Below are 27,347 nucleotides of genomic sequence, written 5' to 3' on the forward strand. Positions count from 1 at the left end.
GATTGAAGCTTTTATCACATCGAGAACATTTATATGGTTTTTCCTCCAGTGTGGATTCTTTCATGAGTTCTGAGATGATATTTTTGATTGAAGCTTTTATCACATCGAGAACATTTATATGGTTTTTCCTCCAGTGTGGATTCTTTCATGAGTTCTGAGATTATATTTTTGATTGAAGCTTTTATCACATCGAGAACATTTATATGGTTTTTCCTCCAGTGTGGATTCTTTCATGAGTTCTGAGATTATATTTTTGATTGAAGCTTTTATCACATCGAGAACATTTATATGGTTTTTCCTCCAGTGTGAAGTCGTTCATGTGTTCTGAGAGTACTTATATGATTGAAGCTTTTATCACAATGTGAACATTTATATTGTTTCTCTCCAGCGTGGATTCTTTCATGAATTCTGAGATTACATTTTTGATTGAAACTTTTATCACATATTGGACATTTATATTGATTCTCTCCAAAGTGGATTCTTTCATGAAGTCTGAGATTATATTTTTTATTGAAGCTTTTATTACATATTGGACATTCATATGGTTTTTCTCCAGTGTGGATTCTTTCATGCGTTTTGAGTTTATATTTTTGATTGAAGCTTTTATCACATTGAGAACATTTATGTGTGTTTTCTCCAGTGTGGATTCTTTCATGAGTTCTGAGATTACTTATACGATTGAAGCTTTTATCACATCGAGAACATTTATATGGTTTTTCTCCAGTGTGGATTCTTTCATGAGTTCTGAGAGTACCTAAACGAGTGAAGTTTTTATCACATTGAGAACATTTATATGGTTTTTCTCCAGTGTGGATTCTTTCATGAACTCTGAGAGAACTTATGTCAATGAAGTTGTTATCACATTGAGAACATTTATATGGTTTTTCTCCAGTGTGGATTCTTTCATGAATTCGGATATAACCTTTGTGCCTGAAACTTTTATTACATTCTGAACAATTATATGGTTTTATTCCAGCGTGGATTCTTTCATGAATTCTGAGAGAACATTTTTGAATGAAGCTTTTATCACAATGCAAACATTTATATTGTTTCATTCCAGAGTGGATTCTTTCATGAATTCTGAGATTATATTTTTGATTGAAGCTTTTATCACATATTGGACATTTAAATATCTCCATTCCCTTAAGGTTCATTTCATACACTTGTTTCTTTCTAGAGATGGTTAATTCATGACTTTTCAGCTGAAATGTCTGACTGAAGCTTTTATTACGTACAGAACATTTGGTTAGCTTTCGCTTTTTGTGAATTTTCTGATGAATTATAAGTTGTGATTTATATGTAAAATATTTTTCACATTCAGTACATTGGAATGACTTGTGTTTGTGAATTTTTTTTTCTTCTGTAAGGTCTGAATTCTCAGAGAACCTTTCCTTGCTTGCAGTGCAATGAAACAGTCTCTCTCTATCAAGTCTCTGATTTTGTACAAAATGTGAGAAATTGTTGTAATTTCTCTCTTGTTCAATACATGCATTGGGTCTGGCTCCATTCTGAAGTTTTTCTTTCCTGCTGGGTGGTATAACGTTACTCATTCCAGCTACACAATTAGCTAAAGGATCTGTGTTGTCTCGGGAGGGGTCTTTATGTTTCCATTCCTCCATCTTCTGCCCATCACCCTCTCTCATTCTCATTATGTTGTTCCCAAATTCATAATCTGTTGGATAAAAAAAAAGAGATAGGCAAATAAATTATAGAGCTATTAAGTAATCTTTAAAGACATTTCACGTCACAAGTCTCCACATAGCACAGTTACTTACCGCAACAGGTGTTATCCAAGGACAGCAGGCAGATATTCTCACATGTGGGAGACATCATCCACTGAGCCCCGGTACGGACAGGTTGAAGTGTGTATCATCACTTTAAAATTTTTATAAAGTTCACAAACTGCTCGCACCACACATGCACGAGAGCCTTCCCGCCCGACGAAGGCTTGTGGCTCCTCAGATCCGCAAGCAAGCTAAGAAGCTAATCAGGGGAGGTAGGTAGGTGGGTGGGTTGTGAGAATATCTGTCTGCTGTCCCTGGATAACACCCGTTACGGTAAATCACTGTGCTTTATCCCTTGAGAAGCAGGCAGCATATTCTCACATGTGGGACTCCCTAACTTACTAGAATGGCCATTAAGAAAATAAATTGTGCAATACTGCTTGGCCGAAGTGATTATCCCGTCCGGAAGAAGATTCCAGATATAAGTGAGATGGACCAAGTAGTAGCTTTACAGATTTAAGCAATAGCAGTAGAGTGTAGGAAAGCAATTGAAGCTGCCATAGCTCAGACTTTATGGGCTGTGATACGACTCCCTAGTTGCATTCCAGCCTGAGCATAACAGAAGGCGATACAGTCGATTCCACTTAAGTGCAAGGCCTTGGGACTGGCCGGTGACGTGCGTTTAAACGGAGTACCACTTTTTAGACATGAAAAATCACAGTATGCTGTAGTCAAATGCAACCACACTTTTATTTAGTATAAAACACACACAAAATAATTCTACAATTTTAGAAACAGCACTGTAAACCTTTTTTTAAACTAACATTCTACTGAAATAATCAGTCATTGTTTTCTGCATGATTCATGTGTATCTGACTACTGATGCTGTAAAACTGGCCTTAGTCGTGACATCCATTTATCTCCAGATAAGCAGCGTGTGTAGGGACTTCAGCGCGTCTGAGAAGGAAACAATCTCTGCAGGTGTTTCATTAGTCGTGATGACTTTAGCAGTATCTCCATCTTCATCAGACTCTTGGTTGTCTGCAGTGTCCTTTATGACTGTACAGATATCGGAATTAGTGCTGTCAGATGATGTGGGCACATCGTTGTCAATGGCGACATACAGCTCAAACTCTTGAGGCGAAAGCCCAACTGGGAGTTCAATGGACGAAGCATCTGCTTCAGTCATCTCATCCGGTGTGTGAACGAAGCTCGCTGGTCAATAGTAATTGGAAATTGTGGATGATGAGACTCGACTCCATGCCTCCTGTACCATGTGAAGAGTGTCGAGCACCATCATTTTTCTCACGAGCTCAGCAGCTCTGGGGCTAGATTCTGTGTTTGCATCAAGCACTGCCATCACTATCTTAGGACAAGTGACCTGTAATGGCATTTGAGGTTGGCGATTATCCCCTGGTCTATTGTCTGGATCAAAGATGTCGCGTTTGGTGGCAGAAACACAAGTTTCATGTTGGTTAGTCGAACCTCATTGCTGTGTGCTGCACAGTTATCACATAGCATTACAATGTGTCTCCTGCGTCTTCTCATCAGATTGTCAAGCTTCTGCAACATTCAATCCACAGTGTTGCTGTCATCTATGCGTTCTTGTTGCTTTCATATTCAACAGGCAGGTGCATATTCAACAGGCAGGTGTTTAATGTTTTTGAAGCACTGAGGATTTCGATTCTTCCCAATCACCAATGGTTCTAGCTTTTCGCTACTGTCCATATTGCAACTTAGCAGCAATGTTAATCTCTCCTTTGGCACCTTGAAGCCAACAGTTTCACAGCGTTTGAAAGCCAATGTTCCATCAGAGCTGGCACGCCAGTACAGGCCCATCTCTTTGGCGATGAAAACGTTGCATGGTTCATATCCACCAATGACTGATGGCAACACTTCCATGACCTATCTTTCTGCACCAAACTCATCAGCGTCTTGTTTATTGCCATGCTGCTTCTTGAACTTTATACCATTACGAACCTTCCATCTCTCCTGCCATTCATTTGTTGCTTTGAAGTCTTCTACGCCAAGTTCTTCGGATAGCTGTGCTGCTTTCTCCATCAGCAAAGGCAGTTGACGACTTCTAGCTTCAGCAAACCTCATCAACGCCTCTTTAACATCTCCAACCTTCCCAATTATTTTCTGTTTCCTGGTCGGATTGATGTTGTTTTGCCAGTCTTTCAATATGGCTTGCCTTTTTTTTTTTTTTTTTGAGAATCCGAGCAATCTGGCTAGGATGGACGCTGTACAGTTTTGCAATGGTGACCTGACTTTCCTTTTGGTCAAGTCTCTTTAAGACATCGACATGTTCAGCCAAAGACAATGACTTATTTCCAGCAGAGTGAACACGTTCAGCCAAGGACAATGACTTTTGATCAGCGTGTTGGACAAGTTCAGACAAAGGTTTATTTCCTCCAGATGTCATGATGTAGTTTCGATCCAAAACACGTGGATCATCAACGTGAGAACGTCTTTGCTTTTAACTGGAGTGAACATAACATGAGTTAATAGACATGGGACCTATAACATCAGTGCTGATAAGTGGATCGTGTGCTTATCCGATTTGCGATTATCCAGAGTTTACGTCCATTGACTTTAATGTTTAAAAAAAAAAAACAACCCAAAAATGAGACTGTGGAGGTAGACTATTGATAACTGGAACATGGTGCTTAACCGACGTGCAATTAGGTGGAGTCGACTGTACAAGCCGCTAACCCTGTAGAAATAGTACCCTTGGATATAGGAAGTCCCAACTTGATGGGATCAAAGGAGACGAAAAGTTGAGATGTTCTATGCAGTTTAGTTCTCAGCAAGTAGTAAACCCAGACTTATTTGTAGTCCAATGTTATGAAGAGCTGTTTCTCCAGGATGAGAATGAAGCTTAGAAAAGAATACTAGAAGTAGAACAGTGATTGAGATGAAATTCAGGCCCGGATTTTCAAAAACCCACGTTAAAAAGCAATGGTCTGCTAAGGCATCCATTTTGATACCGAATCTAAAAACCCGACACATTCTTAAAAAAATTGCTCTGAACTGTTAAGGTATAGCGGGTTATAACTAAATAATAATAATTATTATTATTAAATAAGATTGCCGGACAGCAGCGAAGGTTTCCTACATTTGTACATGTGCAGAAAACTCCTGTAAAAAACAAACACACACATTCTCGCTGCCCCTGTGTTGTAATACTGCGGGAGAGATGCCCATTCTCTCTGCTGCATCACAACACCCCTTCCCTAACATACTGGCCACGACCCCCCCCTCCCCGGAAGTAGGAGAGATGCCCATTCTCTCCTGCTGCAAATAAAAAAAAATAATCCTGACCGGAACGGCCTCCTCCCCTGAAGCGAGATGCCCACACTCAGGAGTAGCTAGTAGTGACCCCCCTTTCCATGTCTCCGCTGTATCCCTCCCCCTTACCTAAAGGGATGTGCTGGCAGGATGGAGACGAACATTTTCACTGCAGCTGCTGCGTCATCTAACTGGGTATTCCCCTCCTCAGTGTATCTTGAGATGCACCGGGGAAGAGCCCTAAGCTCTGATTGGCTCAGGGTGTTTAAGGCCCCTCCTATGGCAGGGGCCTTAAACATCTTGGGCCAATCAGAGCCTCAGACCTCTCCCCGGATGCATCAGGAAGGGTCCTAGGGCTCTGATTGGCCCGGACACCCCATAGGCGGGGCCTTTGGCATCCAGGCCAATCAGCACCTTAGGACCCTTCTTGATGCATCAGAACCTCAGGCCCCTCCCCAGTGCATGGATGTACCAGGGAGGGGAATACCCAGTTAGACAATGCAGAAGCAGCTGCAATGAGGATGTCCGTCTCTGTCCTGCCATCTCATCTGTTTAGGTAAGGGGGGGGGGGTGAAGCGGAGAAGGGAGAGGGGGGTCCCTGCTAGCAGGAGAGAGTGGGCATCTCTCCTCCTGCAGGGAGAGGGCATTCCGGTCAGGATTTTTTTTTTTTTATTTGCAACAGGAGAGAGTGGCCATCTCTCTTGCGGCGGAGGGGGAAGGGGTGGGTGTTCGGGTCAGGTCGGGCAGGATTTTTTAAAATTTACTACAGATGGGTTTTCTAGCAGTCTCTGACACTGACCGGCACTCCTGGACCAGTTGTTTTTTCAGTCACCAAAAGCTGACACCACTTTTTAAAAAATGGCTCGGCATTTTTTAAGAATCCACCGGAGGGCTCATTTCAATGTTGAAGAGATCATTTGCATGTCAGTGTCGGAGACTGCTAGAAACCTCGCTAAAGACTGAGATAACCGCTAACCTGCATATAGGCTAAACCGCCAGAAAACAGTTTAGCGACAGCATTAAACTTTTCTGGGAGGAACTTCGGGTGGGTGTGAAGTACAACTTTGCCAGTATGAAACACGGTGAATCCGCCAGCAGTGCTGGAAGTTCACTTACTCCTTGAGCAGAGGTAAGGGAGAAGAGAAAGACCACTTTTCAAGTGAGGTATTGAAAATGAGTCGAAGACATTGGTTCAAAAGGAGGCTTCCTAAGCCTAGAGAGAACAATATGGAGTACCTCCAAACTACCGAAGGAGGATTGTCATTGAAAACTTCTGTCATTAATTTGGACACAAAAGGATGAGCAGGTAGAGGTTTACCATGAACCAGGCTGTGAAAGAGAGATAGCACTGAGATGAACACTAATCGAAGTGGTCTTAAGACCTGAAATGGAGAATATAGAAGAGAATCTAATATTGAAGATAGAGAGGTAGATTGAGCATCATTATGATGAAAAATACACCAGGTGGAAAAACTGTGTCCATTTCTGCTGGTAATAGTGCTGTGTAGACAGTTTTCTGAGTTCTTCTAAAATAAGTCTGACAGGATGAGAAAGATGAACCTCAGCCAATGTCAGCCCGAGAGGTACCAATCAGATGTAAAGACTGAAGATTTGTATGCAGAAGAGATCCGTGACTCTGCGTACGAAGAGATGGACAAAACTGGAAGAGGCATTGGTTCCCTGATAAACATAAAAATTGACTTCTAGACCGCATAACCTTGCAGATCTATGCGGTTTACAAAAGATTACATTTCCTTACAATTGAGCAATAATCATGGAATTTAATTACCCAAAAATCTAGAGAATAAGTAAATTTTTTTAAAGTTTTCTAAATTCCAGATATGAGAAAGACATAAGAGATAGTTGTTTGAATTCTTTGTCCCAACTGGCAGCCTGATATGAAAGCATACGTTCATGAAATCTTTTGAACTTACAACCCTTCACCAATGGAAAAACAAAAAAAGCATAAGCTTTATGTGAATGTTTTTGAGTAGCAAAGGAAAATGAATTAATCAAATAAGCTGGAGATTGACCCAACAAGATTTTATAATAGACACAACACAAGTTAAAAATAATACGTGCTTCAACCGGCAGCCAATGCAGTTCTCGATAAAAGGGAGTTAGATGGTCAAACCAAAATAAGACTGATCACGGTATTCTGTATAACTTCTAGCCTAGAGATGGTCTTTTTTGTTCTGGCCAAGTAAACAATGTTACAATAATCCAAATGGGCTAACACTAGCGATTGAACTAGTAGCTTGAATGCCGTTATATCAAAATAAGCTCTAATAGAATGTAATTTCCATAGAATATGGAAGCCCTTACGGACTACCAAATCCACTTGGCTCTTCATGGACAAATTTTGGTCAAGAGTAACTCCTAAAATTCTAACCGAGGAACAAACAGGATATTGTGTATTCTTAATAATAAGAGAGTCCTCTAATACATTCTCACAAGGTAAGAAAAATTTGGTTTTCTCAGAATTAAGTCCGACATCCAATCCTCAGTAAGTTCTATTATTTCGGTAATAATATGAAGTAGAAGGGAGAACCAGGATTGTCTGGGCCACTGAGGAGATATAAGAATCATGATGGCTGACTCTTGACCAAGAAAATAGGTTTGATGAAATTTTAAAGAAGACTCCTGGAGGATGATCTGGAGGGATCATCATTGAAAAGAGTATCCTGCTGGAATGACTTTTAGAACCCAGAGGTCTGTGAAGAGTTCCCAACAGAGTATTACAATTGGAATTGACCTCTGATTGGCTGAGGAAGAGGTTGGAGAAGAGAAACAACAATTATGCTTTCTAGAAACCCAGCAAAAAGACTGAGGAAGCATTTGAGAAGCTGTTGATGAAAGATTGTGCTCTTCTGCTGTAGCCTAGAAAAAGCAACTGGTTTTGAGGAATAACGCTGTTGATATGTTGTAGGCATAGAACTGTAACTAAAGCAACCCCAATGATTTTCATGAGCTGTAAGCTTCTGAGGAACGCTTTTACCAGAGTCTCGAAACAGCTGGTCTTCCAAACAGGAAATATTAGTCAATCTATCTTGATGATTGATGTCCATTTACTGAGACGCTGAAGCCTGCTAGAGGTCTTATTGTCTTTGAGAAAGCTGAAGCTTTGGAAGATAATTCAAGCGCATTATAGAAGAGGTAATCAAGTGCCTTCTAGGTAGGGAAGGGTAAAAAAAAAAAAAAAAAAAAAGTACAAAGAAGATGTAAAAATTGTAGATAAGAACTGTATTCACCAGCCTGGAATTTTTGTAATGGCGACCTGTCCATAGTGCGCCTTTTGTGCCTTGGTGGCTCTGAGGCAGAGACCCTTGATGGATAAAAAAAAGTTAATTAATTTATAAAAAGTTAATTTATTTTTACTGCATCCCCAGTGAACAGAAAGTCCAGTGTCCTAGAAAACACTATGATAGTGAAAAGGGTCTTCCAATCCTTGAGAATACAGTTTACAGACAGGTGAAGAAGATCTTTAGGAGGCTCATCATCAACTAAGGCCTCTATGCATTCAGCACGGTAGGCAAAATTAGCTTCTGGCTTTACGGGCAATTGTCTGTCTGATAATTTTAGTGAAAAAGAGTCTTTCAGCCTTTTATAGAGATATCTGAAAAGATTTTGAGGAAAAATCTCCAAAGGAATATAATAAGCATCAGTTGCAAATTCAGGAGAACCCCCCTGTCAAAGAAAGTCTGTTTGCTTTGGAAGCACATGAAGAAAGTCGATGTTCCCTGGAGTTCGAGCATTGAGAGGAAGAGGGTGAAGAAACGATGCCTTGAAGAAGAGCTGGATTTGCGGTGATTCATGTGGAACATCGCGGAGAGTGATGACCATGTCGATGCCATACCAGAGAGCCAAATTGCGGTACCACAGGACCTATTGGCCATATGCTGAGGCTGGGCCAGTACTGAGGGAGACAATGTTGAGGTGAGGAATTTGAACATATCACCCAACTCCTGTTAGAAAAGCGCATTAAGCCTTTCATGGAAGGAAAAACACCTGGCCTATCTGCTTGTACCATCGGTGCTCTGGCTTGCCCCCGGAGAGGGTACCCTCTAAGAGAATGCACATGCTGATGTAGGAGAAGCAAGCCGCAAAGCAGTCATCACTTGGTCAGGATCAAGGGACTCGATGCAATAGTGACATGCGATGCCAGTTGTATGCAACGGTATTGATGGCTGAACAGCCGGTACCATCAGTGCAGCACATTGTCTCAAATGGATAACCTCAATGAGGATGCATACCATATGATAGAGACAACCTGTGAAGCTGGGGAGCAATAGCCTGCATCAAGAGACTCGATGCTGTAGAGACCTATGACGCTTGCTATGGATGCTTCTAAGCTAGATCCCCTGATGCCGGAAGTCAATGCAGCTGTCGCGTGCAAAGATGTGAGGTCTTATCCATGCCGGTCTTGAACTATTTTTTCGTTGAAGTATCCGTCCCAATATCGAATGTATCTGAAGGGTAGAAACAGTGAGTACAGCCTGTGTTTTCCAGTTCAAGTTCTGGAAGCACTAACTGCGAAGGTTGGTGAGAGAAAAGGACTCCTGCAGCACTTTGAAGCCTGTTAATGGCAAAGGTAAAGACCGCGTCATCCAAATTGAATTCAATAGCTGAAGGGGAAAAAAAGGCCTCATCGGGCAAAGCCCGCAAGGACAGAAGAGCAGAAAAAAAATGTTTCCCCACTTTTTTTTTTTTTTTGAGGGGGGGGTTAAAGAAAAAAAAGAAGTAAACTTGAAAAAGCAAGTAAACTGAAGAAAAGAAGAAAAAAATATGCGTGAACAGGAAGGCAAAAAACTGAACTGTGTTCAGAAATACGACTTCTTAGCTCTGCAGAAAACTAAGAACTGAAGAGCCACGAGTCTCCGTCGGGCAGGAAGGCACTCGCGCATGCGCAGTGTGGGCAGTTTATGAAATTTATTAAAATTTTAAAGTGGCAATGCACTTTTCAAACTTTCCTTTCCGGGGTTCGTTGATGAGGTCACCCACATGCGACAATATGTGCTACCTGCTTGTCCTGGGATAATGTCATGTTACAGAAAGTGGTGTTGCCTATAGATATGTACTAGTCAGCAATAGCATGGGGCGAGAGAGAAAAGCTAGCCTGATCTCATTCACTGGTTCTGGACATCTCATCCTCTCCTCCAGTTCTGCAGTATTCCTTCATTCTGATTACATTCACTATCCAAAAACTGTGAACACTCTGCTACAGACCTAGGATTCATTCAGCTATTGAATAAGGTACATAATGGCAAATATCCCCACAGGGATCTTTAAAGACATCTGTTTCACTTAATTTTCCAAATGTCATAAATAGGAGCCTGCGGGCTGTATGGCTCATAGCCAGCATATGGTGCCTGTCAGCTGCGGGAGTATGATCTTGGTCCTCCCTCTTCTTGTCTGGGCTGGCCGTCATCCTGGGAAGGGCCTTAAGTTGCCTGAGCCAATCAAGGAGAGGCTTGTCGACTGAAGGAAGGCCTTGGAACAGGTCTCTGGAGAATTTTCAGTGTGGTGTGGCTGGCTCGTTCTGGTAAGGTGGGCATGAGGGGATCTGGAGGGTTGATGCTAACCTGTGTGGGGGGGGGAGGTGCTGCTGGCTGGCTCTAGAGCTGGAGCTGAAGGACAGTGCTGGACACAAGCACTGGCAAGTTAGACGCAAAGCAATGATAAAGAAAGCCAAGAAAGAATATGAAGAGAAGCTTGCAAAAGAGGCAAACACTCATAATTTTCTTAGGTACATCAGAAGCAGAAAACCAGTGAGGGAATCCGTGGGATTGTTGGATGATCAAGGAGCAAAAGGGGCGCTCAGGGAGAATAAGGCCATAGCAGACAGACTGAATGAATTCTTTGCTTCGGTCTTTAAGGAAGAGGTAAGAGATCTACCTGAACTGGACATGGTTTTCAAGGGTGATGATGCAGAGGAACTGAAAGAAATCTCAGTGAATCTAGAAGTACTAAGCAAAAATCGGCAAGTTAAAAAGTGATAAATCACCTGGACTGGATGGTATACATCCCAGGGTATTTAAATAACTCAAACATGAAATTGCTGACCTTCTGTTAATGATCCGTAACCTGTCGCTAAAATCATCTGTAGTACCTGAAGACTGGAGGATGGCCAATGTTACACTGATTTTTAAAAAGGGTTCCAGGGGAGATCCGGGAAATTACAGACCGGTACGCCTGACTTCAGTGCCGAGCAAAATGGTGGAAACAATTATAAAAAATAAAATTGTGGAACATGTAAACAAACATGATTTAATGAGACGGAGTCAGCATGGGTTCAGCCGAGGGAAATCTTGCTTCACCAATTTGCTTTACTTCTTTGAAGGTATGAATAAACATGTGGATTAAGGTGAACCATTTGATGTAGTACAGTGTTCTTTAACCGCCGATCCATGGACCAGTGTCAGTCTGTAGAAATTTTCTGCCGGTCCACAGGGCCGGCACATCCATCGGGCCCAAGACAGCGTTCTTCAGCTGCCGGTCCACGGTGCGATCAACGCGGCATGTTCAGGCCGGCTCCCTGAATGCTACAGTGCACAAAGCCATGGGAAAAGGCTCCTATGTGCGGCCTGCACCTGAACCGGACGCCTTCTCTCTGACCTCGTAACATCAGAGAGAAGACTTCCAGATGAGGCGCAGGACACGCGCAAGGAGTCACTGCCCACAGCTTTGTGCAATGCAGCACTCAGGGAGCCGGCCCGAAGACCCTGCATTGATCGCACAGTGGACCAGTCCAAAGATGACACCGGGGGGAGGGGGGGGGGGGCAGGCCAGAAGGCAAGGCACATGGAGGGAGAGAAACAACGGCTTTTATTTTTTTTCATTTAGTGATTGGTCTGTTCAGAATTTTATTTGGTGATTGATTTGTCTGTTCAGGAAGAAATGCATTTGTTTCTTTTCCTCTAGGGTTGTACTGCTTGCAGTGTCTTGCATCTTAGGGTTTGTTTGTAAATATTAGTACTTTTAGTTTTTGGTACTGCATTTGCATGGGGTTATCTGTTTTCTGGTAGGAATGAATGTTAAAAAGCATTCCATTATGTGTTAATACAATTATAGTGTGTATATATGAAAAATGAATGGAAAAAATGGTGTTACAATTAGTACTATTATGGGGGCGGGGTATGGAGCGGAGGTGGGCACGACTTAGCCCAGTGTTTTTCAACTACTGGTCCGCCGACTGGTGCCGGTCCACAAAATAATTATTTTATTTCCGCCGGTTCATAGGTGTCAAAAGGTTGAAGAACACTTGATGTAGTGTATCTAGATTTTCTGAAAGCTTTTGACAAAGTTCTTCATGAGAGGTTCCTGAGAAAATTAAAGAGTCATAGGATAGGTGGCAAAGTTGTGGATTAGGAATTGGTTATCAGATAGAAAACAGAGGGTAGAAATAAATTGTCATTTTTCTCAATGGAGGAGAGTAAACAGTGGAGTGCTACAGGGATCTGTACTGGGACCAGTGCTATTTAACTTATTTATAAATGATCTGGAAATTTGAACGATGAGTGAGGTGATTAAATTTGCAGATGACACTAAACTGTTCAAAGTTGATAAAATGAATGCGGGTTGTGAAAAATTGTAGGCAGACCTTAGGAAATTGGAAGACTGGGTGTCCAAGTAGCAGATGAAATTTAATGTGGACATTGGGAAGAACAATCCGAATCAGTTACCGGATGCTAGGGTCCACCTTGGGGGTTAGCGCCCAAGAAAAGGATCTGAGAGTCATCAGATTATATGATGAAATCTTCTGCCCAATGTGCGGCGGCAGCCAAAAAAGCTAACAGGATGCTAGGAATTATTAAAAAAGGGATGGTTAACAAGACTAAGAATGTTATACTAGAAACATAGAAATAGACGGCAGATAAGGGCCCACGGCCCATCTAGTCTGCCAACCTTAATGTCCCTCCCCTACCTTTGCCCTGTGAATAGATCCCATGTGCCGATCCCATTTGGCCTTAAAATCAGGCACGCTGCTGGCCTCAATCACCTGTAGTGGAAGACTATTCCAGCGATCAACCACTCTTTCAGTGAAAAAGAATTTCCTGGTGTCACCTCGTAGTTTCCCGCCCCTGATTTTCAACGGATGCCCTCTTGTTGTCGTGGGACCCTTGAAAAAGAAGATATCTTCCTCCGCCTCGATGCGGCCCGTAAGATACTTGAACGTCTCGATCATGTCCCCCCTCTCTCTGCGCTCCTCGAGCGAGTATAGCTGTAATTTGTCAAACCGTTTTTCGTATGGTAGATCCTTGAGTCCCGAGACCATCCGGGTGGCCATTCTTTGCACCGACTCCAGTCTCAGCACATCCTTGCGATAATGCGGCCTCCAGAATTGCACACAGTATTCCAGGTGGGGCCTCACCATGGATCTATACAATGGCATAATGACTTCCGCCTTACGACTGATGAAACCCCTTCGAATGCAGCCCATGATTTGTCTTGCCTTGGACGAAGCCTGCTCCACTTGATTGGCAGACTTCATGTCCTCACTGACGATTACCCCCAAGTCTCGTTCTGCTACCGTTTTTGCTAGGATCTCGCCATTAAGGGTATAAGACTTGCATGGATTCTGGCTGCCCAGGTGCATAACTTTGCATTTTTTGGCATTGAAGTTGAGTTGCCATGTCCTAGACCATCGCTCCAGTAGGAGTAGGTCGTGCATCATGTTGTCGGGCACTGAATCTTCGTCTGTTGTGCATTTGCCCACTACATTACTACTCCTGTATCGCTCCATGGTGCGACGTCACCTGGAGTATTGCGTTCAATTCTGGTCTCCTTATCTCAAGAAAGATATAGTTGCCCTAGAAAAGGTTCAAAGAAGAGCGACCAAGATGATAAAGGGGATGGAACTCCTCTCATATGAGGAAAAACTAAAAAGGTTAGGGCTCTTCAGCTTGGAAAAAAGAAGGCTGAGGGGAGATATGATTGATGTCTACAAAATCCTGAGTAGAGTAGAACGGGGTACAAGTGGATCGATATTTCACTTCATCAAAAATGACAAAGACTAGGGGACACTCGAAGTTACAGGTAAATACTTTTAAAACCAAAAGGAGGAAATTTTTTTCAAAGAATCGTTAAGCTCTGGAACGCATTGCCATAGGTTGTGGTAAGAGCGGATAGCATAGCTGGTTTTAAGAAAGGTTTGGACAATTTCCTGAAGGAAAAGTCCATAGTCTGTTATTGAGAAAGACATGGGGGAAGCTACTGCTTGCCCTAGATCGGTAACATAGGAATGTTGCTACTCCTTGGGATTTGGCCAGGTACTAGTGACCTGGATTGGCCACCATGAGAATGGGCTACTGGGCTTGATGGACCATTGGTCTGACCCAGTAAGGCTATTCTTATGTTCTGGATCTGGACTGGTGGGAAGAGAGGTGTTGGACCAATGGGGGGGGGGAGTGTTGGGGTTGGAGGGTAAGGAGAGAGGTACTGGACATATGTGGAGGGGGGACTGGAGCTGAAGGGAAGAGAGAGGTGACAGTCCTAAAACTGGGAGCTGCAGGGAATGGAAAGGTACTGGATTTAAGGCTTAAATTTCTACTGCTAGGGCAGTGTATCTCAAACTGTGTGCCTCCTGAGATATCAGGTGTGCCACAGTACACTGGGGAGGAGAGGCGCCGGCGCCAGCTGACTGTCTACAGGACATGCCTCTCGTGGGTGCCAACATCTATCCTTCTCTCTGGCCCCCCCACTGGCGCCTCCGGGCCTGCCTGGAGGACCTTCACCCACACACGGACATCGACATGATGTCATGCATGCGTGTGATGTCATCATGATGATACCCGCACACTTGCAGGTGCCTTGAGCCACGACCACTACCTTTAGTGTGCCGCAGCTCAAGAAAGTTTGCGGGACACTGCACTAAGGTATTTGGTTCTCAAGGGCTTATTTCAACCTTATCCTGTTGGTCATGGGGGCACTGATTGGTAGGGCTGGAGGCATGCTTACATTGGGGCTATAAAGCACAGTTACTTACCGTAACAGGTGTTATCCAGGGACAGCAGGCATATATTCTCACATGTGGGCGACGTCATCTATGGAGCCCCGATGCGGAAGCATTTTCAAGCAAACTTGATTGAAGATTTAAGTTTGCTCTGCTGCTCCACGCATGCGTGCCTTCCTGCTCCACTAGGGGGCGCATCCCCTCGTGGTCTCCAGTTCACTTAACTAGCAAAGAAGCCAACCTCGGGGAGGTGGGCGGGTTGTGAGAATATATGCCTGCTGTCCCTGGATAACACCTATTATGGTAAGTAACTGTGCTTTATCCCAGGACAAGCAGGCATGATATTCTCACATGTGGGTGACCTCCAAGCTAACTGTAAAGGGATGGAGGGAAGTTGGCAATTTAAGCAAATAGATTTTGCAATACCGATTGGTCGAACTGGCCATCGCTTCTGGACAGTGAGTCCAGACAGTAGTGGGAGGTGAAAGTATGAACCGAAGACCACGTGGCAGCCTTGCAGATTTCCTCAATAGGTGTGGACCTGAGGAACGCTACGGAGGCTGCCATCGCTCGGACCTTGTGTCCCGTTACTCGACCATGCAGTGCGAGACCAGCCTGAGCGTAGCAAAAGGTGATGCAATCGGCCAACCAGTTGGACAAGGTGCGCTTGGAAACTGGGTGGCCTAACCGGTTTGGGTCGAAGGACAAAAACAATTGTGGGACTTTCCGGTGTGGTTGAGTGCGTTGGAGGTAAAAGGCCAACACTCTCTTGCAGTCAAGAGTGTGAAGCGCCACCTCTCCGGGGTGAGAGTGGGGCTTGGGAAAAAACACGGGCAAGACGATGGACTGATTGAGGTGGAAATCAGACACTACTTTAGGCAAGAACTTTGGATGTGTGCGGAGTACCACCTTGTCATGGTGGAAAACAGTGAAGGGCGGAGGCCATCCAGGTGGGCTCCCCAAGCGTACTCCAACGAGTCCGTGGTGAGTACCTTGCTGTGAGGAGGGGCGAGGAAGAGCAAACCTTTGGAAAGATTTGAAGAGTCGGCCCACCAGCGGAGCGATCGTTGCAAGGAAGGAGTCACTGTCACGGGACGATCGATCAGGTCCCGGTCTTGACGCCATTGAGAGGCCAGGGTCCATTGAGGGATTCTCAGATGGAGACGGGCGAAGGGTGTGACATGGACGGTGGAGGCCATGTGGCCCAGGAGAGTCATCATCTGTCGAGCTGATACCGAGGTCAGCAGTGAGATCCTTCGGCTCAGACTTACTAACACCTCTAGACGCGGAGGGGGGAGGAAGGAACGGAGGCGAACCGTGTCCAGCGTGGCCCCAATGAATTGTAGGGACTGTGAAGGGCGTAGTTGGGATTTTGGGAAGTTTATCTCGAACCCCAGACTCTGTAGGTAGATAATAGTCTGTTGGGTCGCTGAGATAACCCCTTCCCTGGATGGGGCTTTGATCAGCCAGTCGTCCAGGTAGGGGAATACCTGAAGACCTTGAGAGCGTAAGGTAGCTGCGACCACCACGAGGCACTTGGTGAAGACCCGAGATGACGATGCTAGGCCGAAGGGGAGGACTCGGTATTGCAGGTGCAGGTCTCCCACCTGAAAATGCAAGAACTTGCGGTGAGCGAGGTGCACTGGAACATGTGTGTACGCCTCCTTCAGATCGAGGAAGCAGAGCCAGTCGCCCTCGTCGATCAGGGGGTAGAGGGTCGGTAGGGAAACCATCCGAAATTTTTCCCGTAGCAGAAATTTGTTGAGGCGTCTCAAGTCTAGTATTGGGCGAAGGTCTCCCGTTTTTTTCGGTACCAGGAAGTAACGGGAGTAGAAGCCCTTCCCCCGTTGGCTGGGGGGAACCTCCTCCACTGCTCTGAGGTGAAGCAGATCTCAAGCTTCGGAGAGGAGTAGGGGTAGCTTCGTCCGGTTGGGAGGGCAGTTCCTTGGGGGGTTGTCTGGAGGAATGGCCCGAAAGTTGAGAGTATCCTGATGAGATCACGCCAAGGACCCATGCGTCCGACGTGACTTGTTCCCAGCGAGGGTAAAAGACTTTGAGGCGACCCCCGATGGGAAGGAGGCCTGGGACTATGGCGGAGGGGGCCCGCCCCCTTCCGCGTATCCCGTCAAAAGGACGGGGATGGTTTGGTAGTTGCAGGCGGTTGGGACTTGGGCAGAGCCCAATGGTGGGCTTGCGGACGCCTGGGCGGAGGCCGCGAGAAGGCAGGAGTGGATTTTTGTGGGTAGCGGCGCGGAGGGACCCTGAACAGCCTGGACGCGGGCGGTTTAGGCTTTTGCCGCACGAGGGAGGCAAACGAGCGTTCGTGTTCGGAGAGGCGTTTTGTAGCCGCCTCGATAGTGTCATCGAACAGTTCTTTACCCACGCAGGGGAGGTTAGCCAACCGGTCCTGTAAGTTAGGGTCCATGTCGACCAGGCGCAGCCAAGCTAGGCGGCGCATGGCGATAGCAAAGGCTGCCTCTCTGGAGGAGAGTTCGAAGCCATCGTAGGCCGCGTGGAATAGATGGAGGCGTAGGTTGGAGAGGGCTCTGAAAGCAGGCTAAACGCTCCTTGGCGGGAGGCCGGTAAGTCAGTCTCAAAGGCTCTCAGTAGTCCAATGAGGTGTTTGAGGTAGGATGTGAAGGTGAAAGTGTAGCTTTGCACCCTAGAGGCCATCATCGCATTTTGATATAGTCTCCTGCCGAACTTGTCTAGGGTTCGGCCTTCTTGGCCTGGGGGGACCGCCGCTGAGACCCTGGAGGGGGTGAGCCTTTTTCAAGGAGGATTCAACTAACAGCGACTGGTGGGAGAGCTGCGGTTTTTCAAATCCCGGGAAGGGTACTGTACGGTACTTGGCCTCCATTTTGGAGGGTACTGCTGTGACCATATAGGGGGTCTCCAGGTTCCTGAAGAAAGCCTGTTGGAGTACCGGGTTAGGCGGTAAGCGAAGGGACTCTCTGGGCAGTGATGACATATCCAGCTCCGCTAGGTACTCCTTAGAGTATCTGGAGTCGGACTGGAGGTCCAAGTCCAAAGCGTGGCCCATGTCCTGGTCAAAGCGAGAGAAGGATGGGCGGGATGTTCCCGAGGCCCCATGCGGGGTCGGTGAACGAGACCTCCGTCGGGTGGAGAAGGATGGGGAGGCTTCCCTCGAGTATCGAGGCTCCTGCTCCGATCCACGCTCCGAGACCGGGGAAGCACTGTGAAAGTGTTCCGGGGTCGTGGATCTCCGACGTCTCGAGGAGCCCCTCGGAGACGATGCCGGGGTTCGGGGTACCGATCAATGTCGAATCGGTGACCTCGACCCGGACTCCCTCGGTGAAAGCCTGAAACCTCGGATCGGAGCCCCGGTCCGAGGGGGAGTTAGGAGGATGCGCGGGTTGGAGAGTGATAGCTCCGCCACCCTCAGCGGTCCCGTACGAGGTGTAGGTGAACGGCCTCGTAGAGTGGGGGAACCCCGGGCCTTCTTGGAGGTACGGCGGTTCGAGGTTTCTGTCGTTTTAGCATGACGTTTTGCCCCGCGGTGGTCTGTGGAGGGAGAGCGCCTCGGGTGTCTCGGCGAGGAGTCCGAGGAGGATGGGATGCGGCGAAGCTTGTACGCTTTTCCCCGAGGTGGCTCGACGCGAGGCTCAGGCTGGTCTGGCACATGCGGGGTCGAGGTCGAGGCCGGTTGTAGATGGGCCATTGCAGCGGACAGCTCCGATGAGATCATCGCTCGGAGTAGGTCCTGGAAAACGGGCACGGACAGCATTGAGGGCATGTCCACTGCCTCGGTGCGCTCCACCGGGGGCGACCTCGTATCAGAGTATTCCCGTGTGGTGGAGGCACGGCCCGAAGGCTTGAAGGGCTTGGCCGGGGCTGTAAGCATGGGACTTCCGCCATGCGTCGCCGGTGTCCCCGAGGCTTGCTTCTTCGCTGTTACGGGACCTGAAGAGGGGACTTACCCGGAGACGAGGCTTTCTGTTGTCCCGAGGACTTCGGATTTGAGTCTCGAGGCGATGCCGAAGTATTCGGGGCCAAGGTCAAGGCCGGGGCCGACCTCGAGACTGAGGTAGAGAGTTGGTCGGCGGCGAAGAGATCCGCCATGCGGGCTTTTCTTCGGCGGAGGGTCCAGTTCTGGAAAGTAGCACACTGGGGGCAGGAGTCGGTTGGATGAGTGGCCCCCAGGCAGAGGATGCACCGGCGATGCGGGTCTGTGATGGAAAGAAGCCGCTCGCACCGGGTGCACTTTTTAAAGCCGGTCAAAGGCCGGGACATAGAATCGAAACTGGCCGCGGCTCGAGTAGCCACGCGGCCACGGGGACCCGGAAGCCTCCGGGTCGGTCAAAAACGAAGCAGGAACAAGTTGAAACAAGAAAAAATTTGCGCACAGCGACTTAATCAAGAAAAATAAGAAAAAATCGCGGTGCTAGAAGGCAGTTGGGGCAGAGCCTGGAAAAACACGACTTCTAGGCTCAGCGGAAAATTTTGAACTGGAGACCACGAGGGGATGCGCCCCCTAGTGGAGCAGGAAGGCACGCATGCGTGGAGCAGCAGAGCAAACTTAAATCTTCAATCAAGTTTGCTTGAAAATGCTTCTGCATCGGGGCTCCGTAGATGACGTCACCCACATGTGAGAATATCATGCCTGCTTGTCCTGGGATAAGAGAGATATCATTACAACTCATTTATATAACAATGTTATGGAGCTGTGGGGGATTTTCGACCCCCAAGCTTATTTCCTGCTGCGGCAGCTCTCCTGGCCATTCCTCATGTCCTATTTCCCCCCCCCTTTTTTTTTTTCTTGCTGCTGTTTTTTTTTCACCTATGGTTTGTTTGATGTCTAGAAACTCTCTGCCGGGGGTGGGGGGATGAGGTCCCGCATTGTTTCTCTCAGGACCCATCAGAGTCCAGGCAGGGCCCTGACTTCTTGTCTTTTGCATTGATCCTCTTGGGGCTTCTCCTGTTGGGTGGGCTGGCGATGTTGGCTTTCTTTGCTTTACCTCTTTGAGTTACTTCCGGGGAGGGGGGGCATGTGAGGGGCTGTGGTACTTGAGATTGCTGTTGAATAATTCTTGAACAATTGCTCTGCCTCGTATTCTTTTCCCTGTCATTTCTTCTGTTTGTTCAATATTTCTATTCAAAGTTTCTATTTAAAGATTCTAGGACGGAAGGGAGGGAGGTGGTGGGGTTCATTGCTTTCATTTCAGTTGCTTGTGTTTGTGACCTGTACGCATTGCATTTGATTGTTGTTGCCTTTGACTACTTTAATAAAAAAAAGATTTCACGTTATATAACCCTGTTAGATCTACTGTTGGTAGATACATGTATTGTAGGAGACAGTCCTTGGTCTAGGTCAGTGTTTCTCAACTTCTTTAAGCCACATTATGCCACATATATAGAATGGAAAGATCAATAGCGATACAAAATGGAAATTATAATAATTTTATTAAAATTTGGGAGCCATTAACGTCTTTTTGTCATGATTAAATGCCATTTTTCTATTAGTCATACAACAAATAGTAATGGGAGGGGGAAGGGATACAAATATAGGTTTCTTATTATAAATGAAGAGATTTGAGGGAGGGTGGGGAGAGGGTTACATTTGTATGTTTAGATTATAATGATAAGATATGCAAGTGCTCTGATTAATTGTGTTTATTATGATACGTTGTATACTTGATGAAAGTTTTAAAAATGAATAAAGAATTTAAAAAAAAAAAAAAGCCAGGTACCACCTAAGTAACTCTGACGTCAGAGAAAGGGTGGGACCGCCGGAAGAGGAAGCAGCGCAGACGCAGGGCTCACAGAAGGGCCGGGACCGCCGGCAGAGGAAGCAGCAGGACAACGGTAGGAGCTTCTCCATGATGGGGGGGGGTGGGGAGGCTGTGGGGGTGCGAGTGGTCCTTCGGGGTGGGGGTGCAAGCGGTCCTTCGGGACGAATCGGACGTCGGGGGGGGGGGGAACTATGTAAAAAAAAAGTTGTAAAACGCGCTCATGCGTATAACGCGCATGGTTATGCACGATTTGTAAAATCGTGTATAACGCGCGCGTTATATGCGTGAAAATACGGTAGATTTATTGTAACTCATATTTGGGAGCTGCAAAAATGAAAATGAGGGCATTACAGAAGTTGATGAACTCTGCAGCTAAATTGATCACAGGTACTTCTAGAATAACTCATATAACACCAGTATTGAAGCAGTTGCACTGGTTACTAATACAAAATTATTTCCATAATTCAGCAAATTTTGTACCAAGTCTCTCCTGCTGTTTTTCAAGAATTGTTTTGATCTATCAGCCTAAAAGAAGTCTGAGATCAGAAAACAGTATGAAATTATGTTTGGAAGGTAATATGTTAATCTCCCACATTAAGATTGGTGCAACTATGTTATGTTTACCATGTTACTGTTTTGATATTTGTATACTTGATGAAAGCTTGAAAATGAATAAAGATATTAAAAAAAAAAAAAAAGTGTTATTTTTTAACAACTGAACTAAGTATGTTTAACATTTTATGCTTGATACTATGGAAACTGTATAGGTAATATATGGTATATACATTTTTAAATAAATAAAATTACTGATAACGGTAATACATCCATAGATGGGCCTTTTCCAGCAGAGCATTTTGCCCATATATGGAAATCGTATAGTGCCATCCAAGACACTCCTCTTTCCTGTCCTAACCTATATTGTGATTATCAGTGAACATAAATACAGTTGCAATTGAAAGTATTTTCACTATTTATGTAGTTTAAGCACTGTCATGAGAAGACATTGTCCTTTAATAAATGTAACAAGTTTAACAGTATTAACAAAGGGCGTATTTACCCGTGATTGACAGGTGCCTAACAGCAGACTGTCAATTGTCTATTTTTTCACTGATGGTGATTGTACATAACATTGTTTTTGACCATTAATATATTTTTGTTTTGCTGGGTGATATTTTTCCTCTTTCTTCATTTGTTCTTTGGCTTTATAATGATGTCTCAATACTGCTATAAAAATGTAAAATTATCCCTTACCCAGTGAGATCAGGGTCTCATAATTCTCCTTCATCACCTCCCTGTAAAGCTCTTTCTGCCCTTCATTTAAAAGCTCCCATTCCTCCTGGGAGAAAGAGACAGTGATGTCCGCAAATGTCACCCGCATCTGAAACACAAACCAGAAACACACTCATCTGTTTTGCTACTTGGGATCTAGCTAAGTGCTTGGGACCTGGGTTGGCCACAGTTGGAGACAGGATATTGGGTCTGATGGACCTTCGGTCTGTCCCAGTATGGCAGTTCTTATGTTATTACAGGACCTGGGTAAAAGGAGAAATTAGGTTCTTACCTGCTAATTTTCTTTCTTTTAGTCTCTCCAGACTAGCACTGTTCACTGATGGCCTGTGTTTGCGATATGCCGGCCACCGCAAAAGGGAATCCTCATCGGCTTCAGGTGACAGCGAGCAGGATTCCCTTTTGTGAGTGCTTCACATGTCGACAGCAGGCAAGCCTGGGCTTCCCCTACCACCCACGGTCAGGGAAACAAAGGTTTCCCTAACCGCCCGATGGTGCTGGAGACTCCCTTACCCTTTGCTGTGACCAGCACATCATGACACTGCCCATCAGTGAGCTGTGCTGGTCTGGAGAGACGATTAAGATCTGTGAGGTTCACAGTCTAACCGCATGCCCTTAAAAATCTACTCACCTGTTTTGACAGCTACAGTTGTTGCAGTTTATCATCCCACAGCTCTGTACTGATAAGTCTTAATAAAGACTCCACAAATCTGTGCAGATAACATCTAGGTTACCAAAGGGCAGTTGCCTTATTCGGCCAGCCTCTGAACTTTCCCTGGCACTAGACTAGGGGGCTCCCCCTCCTGGGACCACCACGGATTAAGCAGATTGAAAAACAGCTGCCTGTTAAATTAGGGGAAGTCTAAAAACAAAGCAGTGCTCAAAACTTGGGTTAAGTGTCTTTTTCCAAAGTTCAGCCTTAGGAGTTGCACCATTCACAGGAGGATCCCACAGACCCCACACGGATCTCTACCACACAGCCTTAAAAAGAAAGTGATCATGACATAGGATCCTTTGTGTTGAGAGGTCCACAGGAGTTAAAACAAGGATCCATAGAATGAACAGGATCCGAGAGGTCCACAGGAATTAAAAAACGAAGATCACTGCAAACCTCACATCACAACTGCTTTCTTTTTAAGGCCATATGCTTTTAGTTCTGTGGGGTCTATGAGATCCTCTTTTTAATGTCTACCTTTGCTGGCTTTTCTGTTGATGGTTGGGGTTGCTGGTACTGAATACTGGAGTCTCACCCTAGTTCTCCTTTTTGTGGTGCCCAGCTTTTCTGCACCAGTGTCCCATATCCCTTCTACCTGGAGGCCCCAAGGATCCCACGGAGCTAAAGTACACGGTCTTAAAATGAATGTGGCCATGATGTGGGGTCTGCAGAGATCTTTGTTTTAACTCCCGCAGACCTCGCAGATCCCACTCACCCTTGAGGTGAGCAGATTTTTAAGGGCATGCAGTTAAGATCTGCGTTTTTTATCCAGTCCCTCTTCCACATCATATCTATCAGGCAACCTCCCAGTGCTGGAGTTCACTGATGAAGGGGAAAATTTGCTGGGTGTATATCATTTAGAATCAAGTAATACACAGTCCCAGAACAGGGTCAATGGAGAAAGAGAGTGCTGCTATTATTTGGTCTTATGATTCCCCGATGCAGAACTGCAGCAAAATGCTGGCCGCTTTTGGTGGGACCTTATTCTTGTTTTGAAACCTTTGTCACACCTTGAGCACAGATAAGTTTTGCTATTTTTACTTTTGTTGCCTTGCACGTGGAGTTTGCTTTGAATTTTAAGGAAGTTTGTTATTTTTTTATTTACTGTCGATGACGTGACTCCCTTTAAGTCGATGGATGATCCTAAATCATTAACAGTGAGGCTCTGATGCTTTTTCTTTCCCACCTTTAGTATTATCTTTTGAAGAAGTTACAGTGCAAGGCGTAAAGTAGAAAAGAGTCTATAGATCCTATATTTCAGACCTCCCAAAGCTGAGGGTAGAGAGACAGAGTTTTTTCTTTTAGGTGTATATAATTCACTGTCACATAACATAATACGTAGGTCCAGAGTAGGGTCATACCATGTTTCCCTCATATTAATTTTGGGCCCAAAAAACACACTAGGTCTTATTTCCGGGGTAGGTCTTATTTTTTCATGTACATGATCATCTCTCCCTTCCTCTCCTTCACCCTAATTCTTCCTCTTTCCTTTCTCTCCTCCACATGTGCAGCATCTTTCCTGCCCTCTTACTCATCCCCTTGTGCCTTCCCTCTGCAGCATCTTTCTATCCCTCCCTTACATCCCATCCCTAGTGCAGCAGAACCCTTGCCCTGCTTCTAACCCTCCCTTCCGTAGAACCCTTGAGCAGCCTCCCCCCCAAAACACTGCTGATCCTCCCATCTCTCCCACCCATCCAAACCCTGCCGACCGCGACCCTATATACCGGTACCTCCTTCCAGGGCAGCGTTGGCAGCACTCTAAACAGGCTGCTTCATGGCCTTCTCCCGCTGGGGCCTTCTGTGTGCCACATTACTGATGACATCATCAGTGATGCGGCAGAGGGAAGGCCCTGGCAAGAAAGAGGTTATTTTGTGCTGGCTGGTGGGCTGAATGTTCTGTGCTGTTCTGACGATCATAGGAATTCTATGACCATCGGAGCAGTGCAGAGCATTCCACAAGCTGGCTTGTGCTACAAACCGAAAGAACGGTACCTGTCTGCCTGGAGCAAGAGTGAAGGACGTGGCCAACAGGATCTCCAGGATCATAGACAGCACAGGGGGAAGAGGATACTGCTGTGCTCATCCACATGGGAACAAATGATGTGAGCGGACGGAAGTATGACAGGGAAAAGATAAAGGGCCAGCTCCGCTCACTTGGAAGACAGCTGAAGATCAGGGAGGTGAAGGTGGCCTTCTCCGAGATCCTCCCAGTACCAAGAGTGGATGGAAAGAGACAAGGGGAATTGCAAGCTATTAATGCCTGGATGAGACGATGGTGCGAAGAAGAAGGCTTTGACTTCGTGCGCAACTGGACGGCGTTCTGGGGAAAAAGCAAGTACTACAGAAATGATGGACTACACCTCAACAAGGAAGGAGCAAGAGTTTTGGCAGGCAACATGAAGAAGGCCATCGAGAAGGCTTTAAACTAACAAATAGGGGAAAGCCGACAGTCGACCACCAGTCGATGGCACGGACGACAGGATGCCCCGATGAAGGAGCCATGGGCTACTACTCATACACAGGAGGGGACGACCTGACAGCAAATAAGGAAGACAAGGCAGGAAGGGACAACTCAGACACAGGAGGGGATGACCGCACAGCAAACAAGGGAGACAACACTGGAGCAGTTAGGGATAACGTGAAAGAAACAGTAGGGACAGCAAAGAGTAGAAAGTCCAAAAAGGTAACACGAAGAGAACTCAAATGTATGTATACGAATGCTAGAAGTCTAGGAAACAAAATGGGGGAACTAGAGACAATAGCAAGACATGATAAGTTGGAAATCATTGGCATAACAGAAACATGGTGGAATGAAGAAAACAAATGGGACACCGTACTACAGGGATACAAACTATATAGAAGAGATCGAGTAGGGCAGAAAGGTGGAGGTATTGCCCTATATGTTCAGGAAGGAATAGAATCTGTTGAAGTGGCTACGACGGAATCGAAAGAGAAGCTAGAGTCCCTCTGGGTCAAGATTCCTGGCCAAAACAGCGCAGACACGAAAATTGGCCTTTACTATCGTCCCCCAGGACAGGCGGAGGAAACTGACTCAGAAATGATAGAGGAAATCAAACAAGAATGCAAGACGGGCAATGTAATAATATTGGGAGACTTCAATTTCCCGAGGATAGACTGGAAACTAGGAACCTCCAACTGCGGCAAGGAGGCCAAGTTCCTGGAGGTGCTAGGGGATTGCTTCCTGGAACAAATGGTAAAAGAGCCGACAAGAGGCAACGCCACCCTGGACTTGGTACTAAATGGCCTCACGGGACCGACAAAAGAAGTAGAAGTTACGGTACCGCTGGGGACGAGCGATCACAATGTGATAAACTTTAAGCTTGACATCGGGAATAGAAAACGTGCCAAAACCTTAACCAAAACCTTTAACTTTAAAAAGGGCAAATACGATCGCATGAGAGCCATGGTGAAACAACGACTCAAGAAAAAGGTGGACAAACTTGAAACGGTAGACCAGGCATGGTCCCTACTGAAAAATACTATCACAGAAGCACAAAATCTCCACATTCCGAGGATCTCCAAAGAGGGGAGAACAAAAGGTAAGGGAGAACCGGCATGGCTTACCAGACAGGTGAGGGAAGCCATAAAAGAAAAGAAGGACTCTTTCAAAAAATGGAAACACATGAAAACAACCGAAGCATGGAAAATACATAAAGATGATCAAAAGAAATGTCACAAGGCGGTGAGGGATGCCAAAAAGGACTATGAGGAAAAAATAGCGCAAGAAGCCAAAAACTTCAAACCCTTCTTTAGATACGTGAAAGGGAAAAACCCCGCAAAAGAGGCGGTGGGACCCCTGGACGACCAGGGAAGAAAAGGGTACATCAAGGAAGATAAACAAATTGCAGACAAACTAAATTCCTTCTTTGCGTCCGTCTTTACGGAGGAGGATACCGCTAAAATACCAGAAGCAGTGAAAGTGTTTAGTGGAATAATAGAAGACAGCCTCACCACAGTTGAAGTGGAGTTGGACCAGATATACTATCAGATCGACAAACTTAAAAGTGACAAATCCCCTGGACCGGATGGAATTCACCCGAGAGTTTTAAAGGAATTGAAGGTTGAAATCGGAGAGCTATTGCAAAAACTTGCCAATCTGACAATCAGAACTGGACAGATACCAGAGGACTGGAAGATAGCGAATGTCACGCCAATTTTCAAAAAAGGATCGAGAGGGGAACCAGGCAACTACAGACCTGTGAGTCTTACGTCTGTCTCTGGAAAGATGGTTGAAGCACTGATCAAGGATAGCATAGTCCGGCACCTAGATACACACGACTTGATGAAACCCAGTCAACATGGGTTCAGGAAAGGGAAATCATGTTTAACAAATTTACTTCAATTTTTCGAGACCGTGAACAAGCAAATTGATAGTGGAATGCCGGTGGACATAATATATTTGGACTTCCAGAAAGCATTCGACAAAGTTCCGCATGAAAGGCTTCTCAGGAAACTACAAAGCCATGGAATAGAGGGAGATATACAAAGGTGGATAGGCAAATGGTTGGAAAACAGAAAGCAGAGAGTGGGCATAAATGGGAAGTTCTCAGACTGGGAGAAAGTGACTAGTGGTGTGCCCTAGGGCTCAGTGCTTGGGCCGATCC

The 27,347-nt window shown here is 45.7% G+C and overlaps 1 pseudogene; it reads right to left on the bottom strand.

Annotated features, from left to right (window-relative positions):
• Positions 1–214: 214 nt before the first annotated feature.
• The window catches only part of LOC117355016, a 36,126-nt pseudogene continuing 8,993 nt past the window's right edge, over positions 215–27,347 (bottom strand).

Source organism: Geotrypetes seraphini, chromosome 2 (genome assembly GCF_902459505.1).
Source record: "Geotrypetes seraphini chromosome 2, aGeoSer1.1, whole genome shotgun sequence".
In the NCBI taxonomy this organism is placed as follows: Eukaryota; Metazoa; Chordata; class Amphibia; order Gymnophiona; family Dermophiidae; genus Geotrypetes; species Geotrypetes seraphini.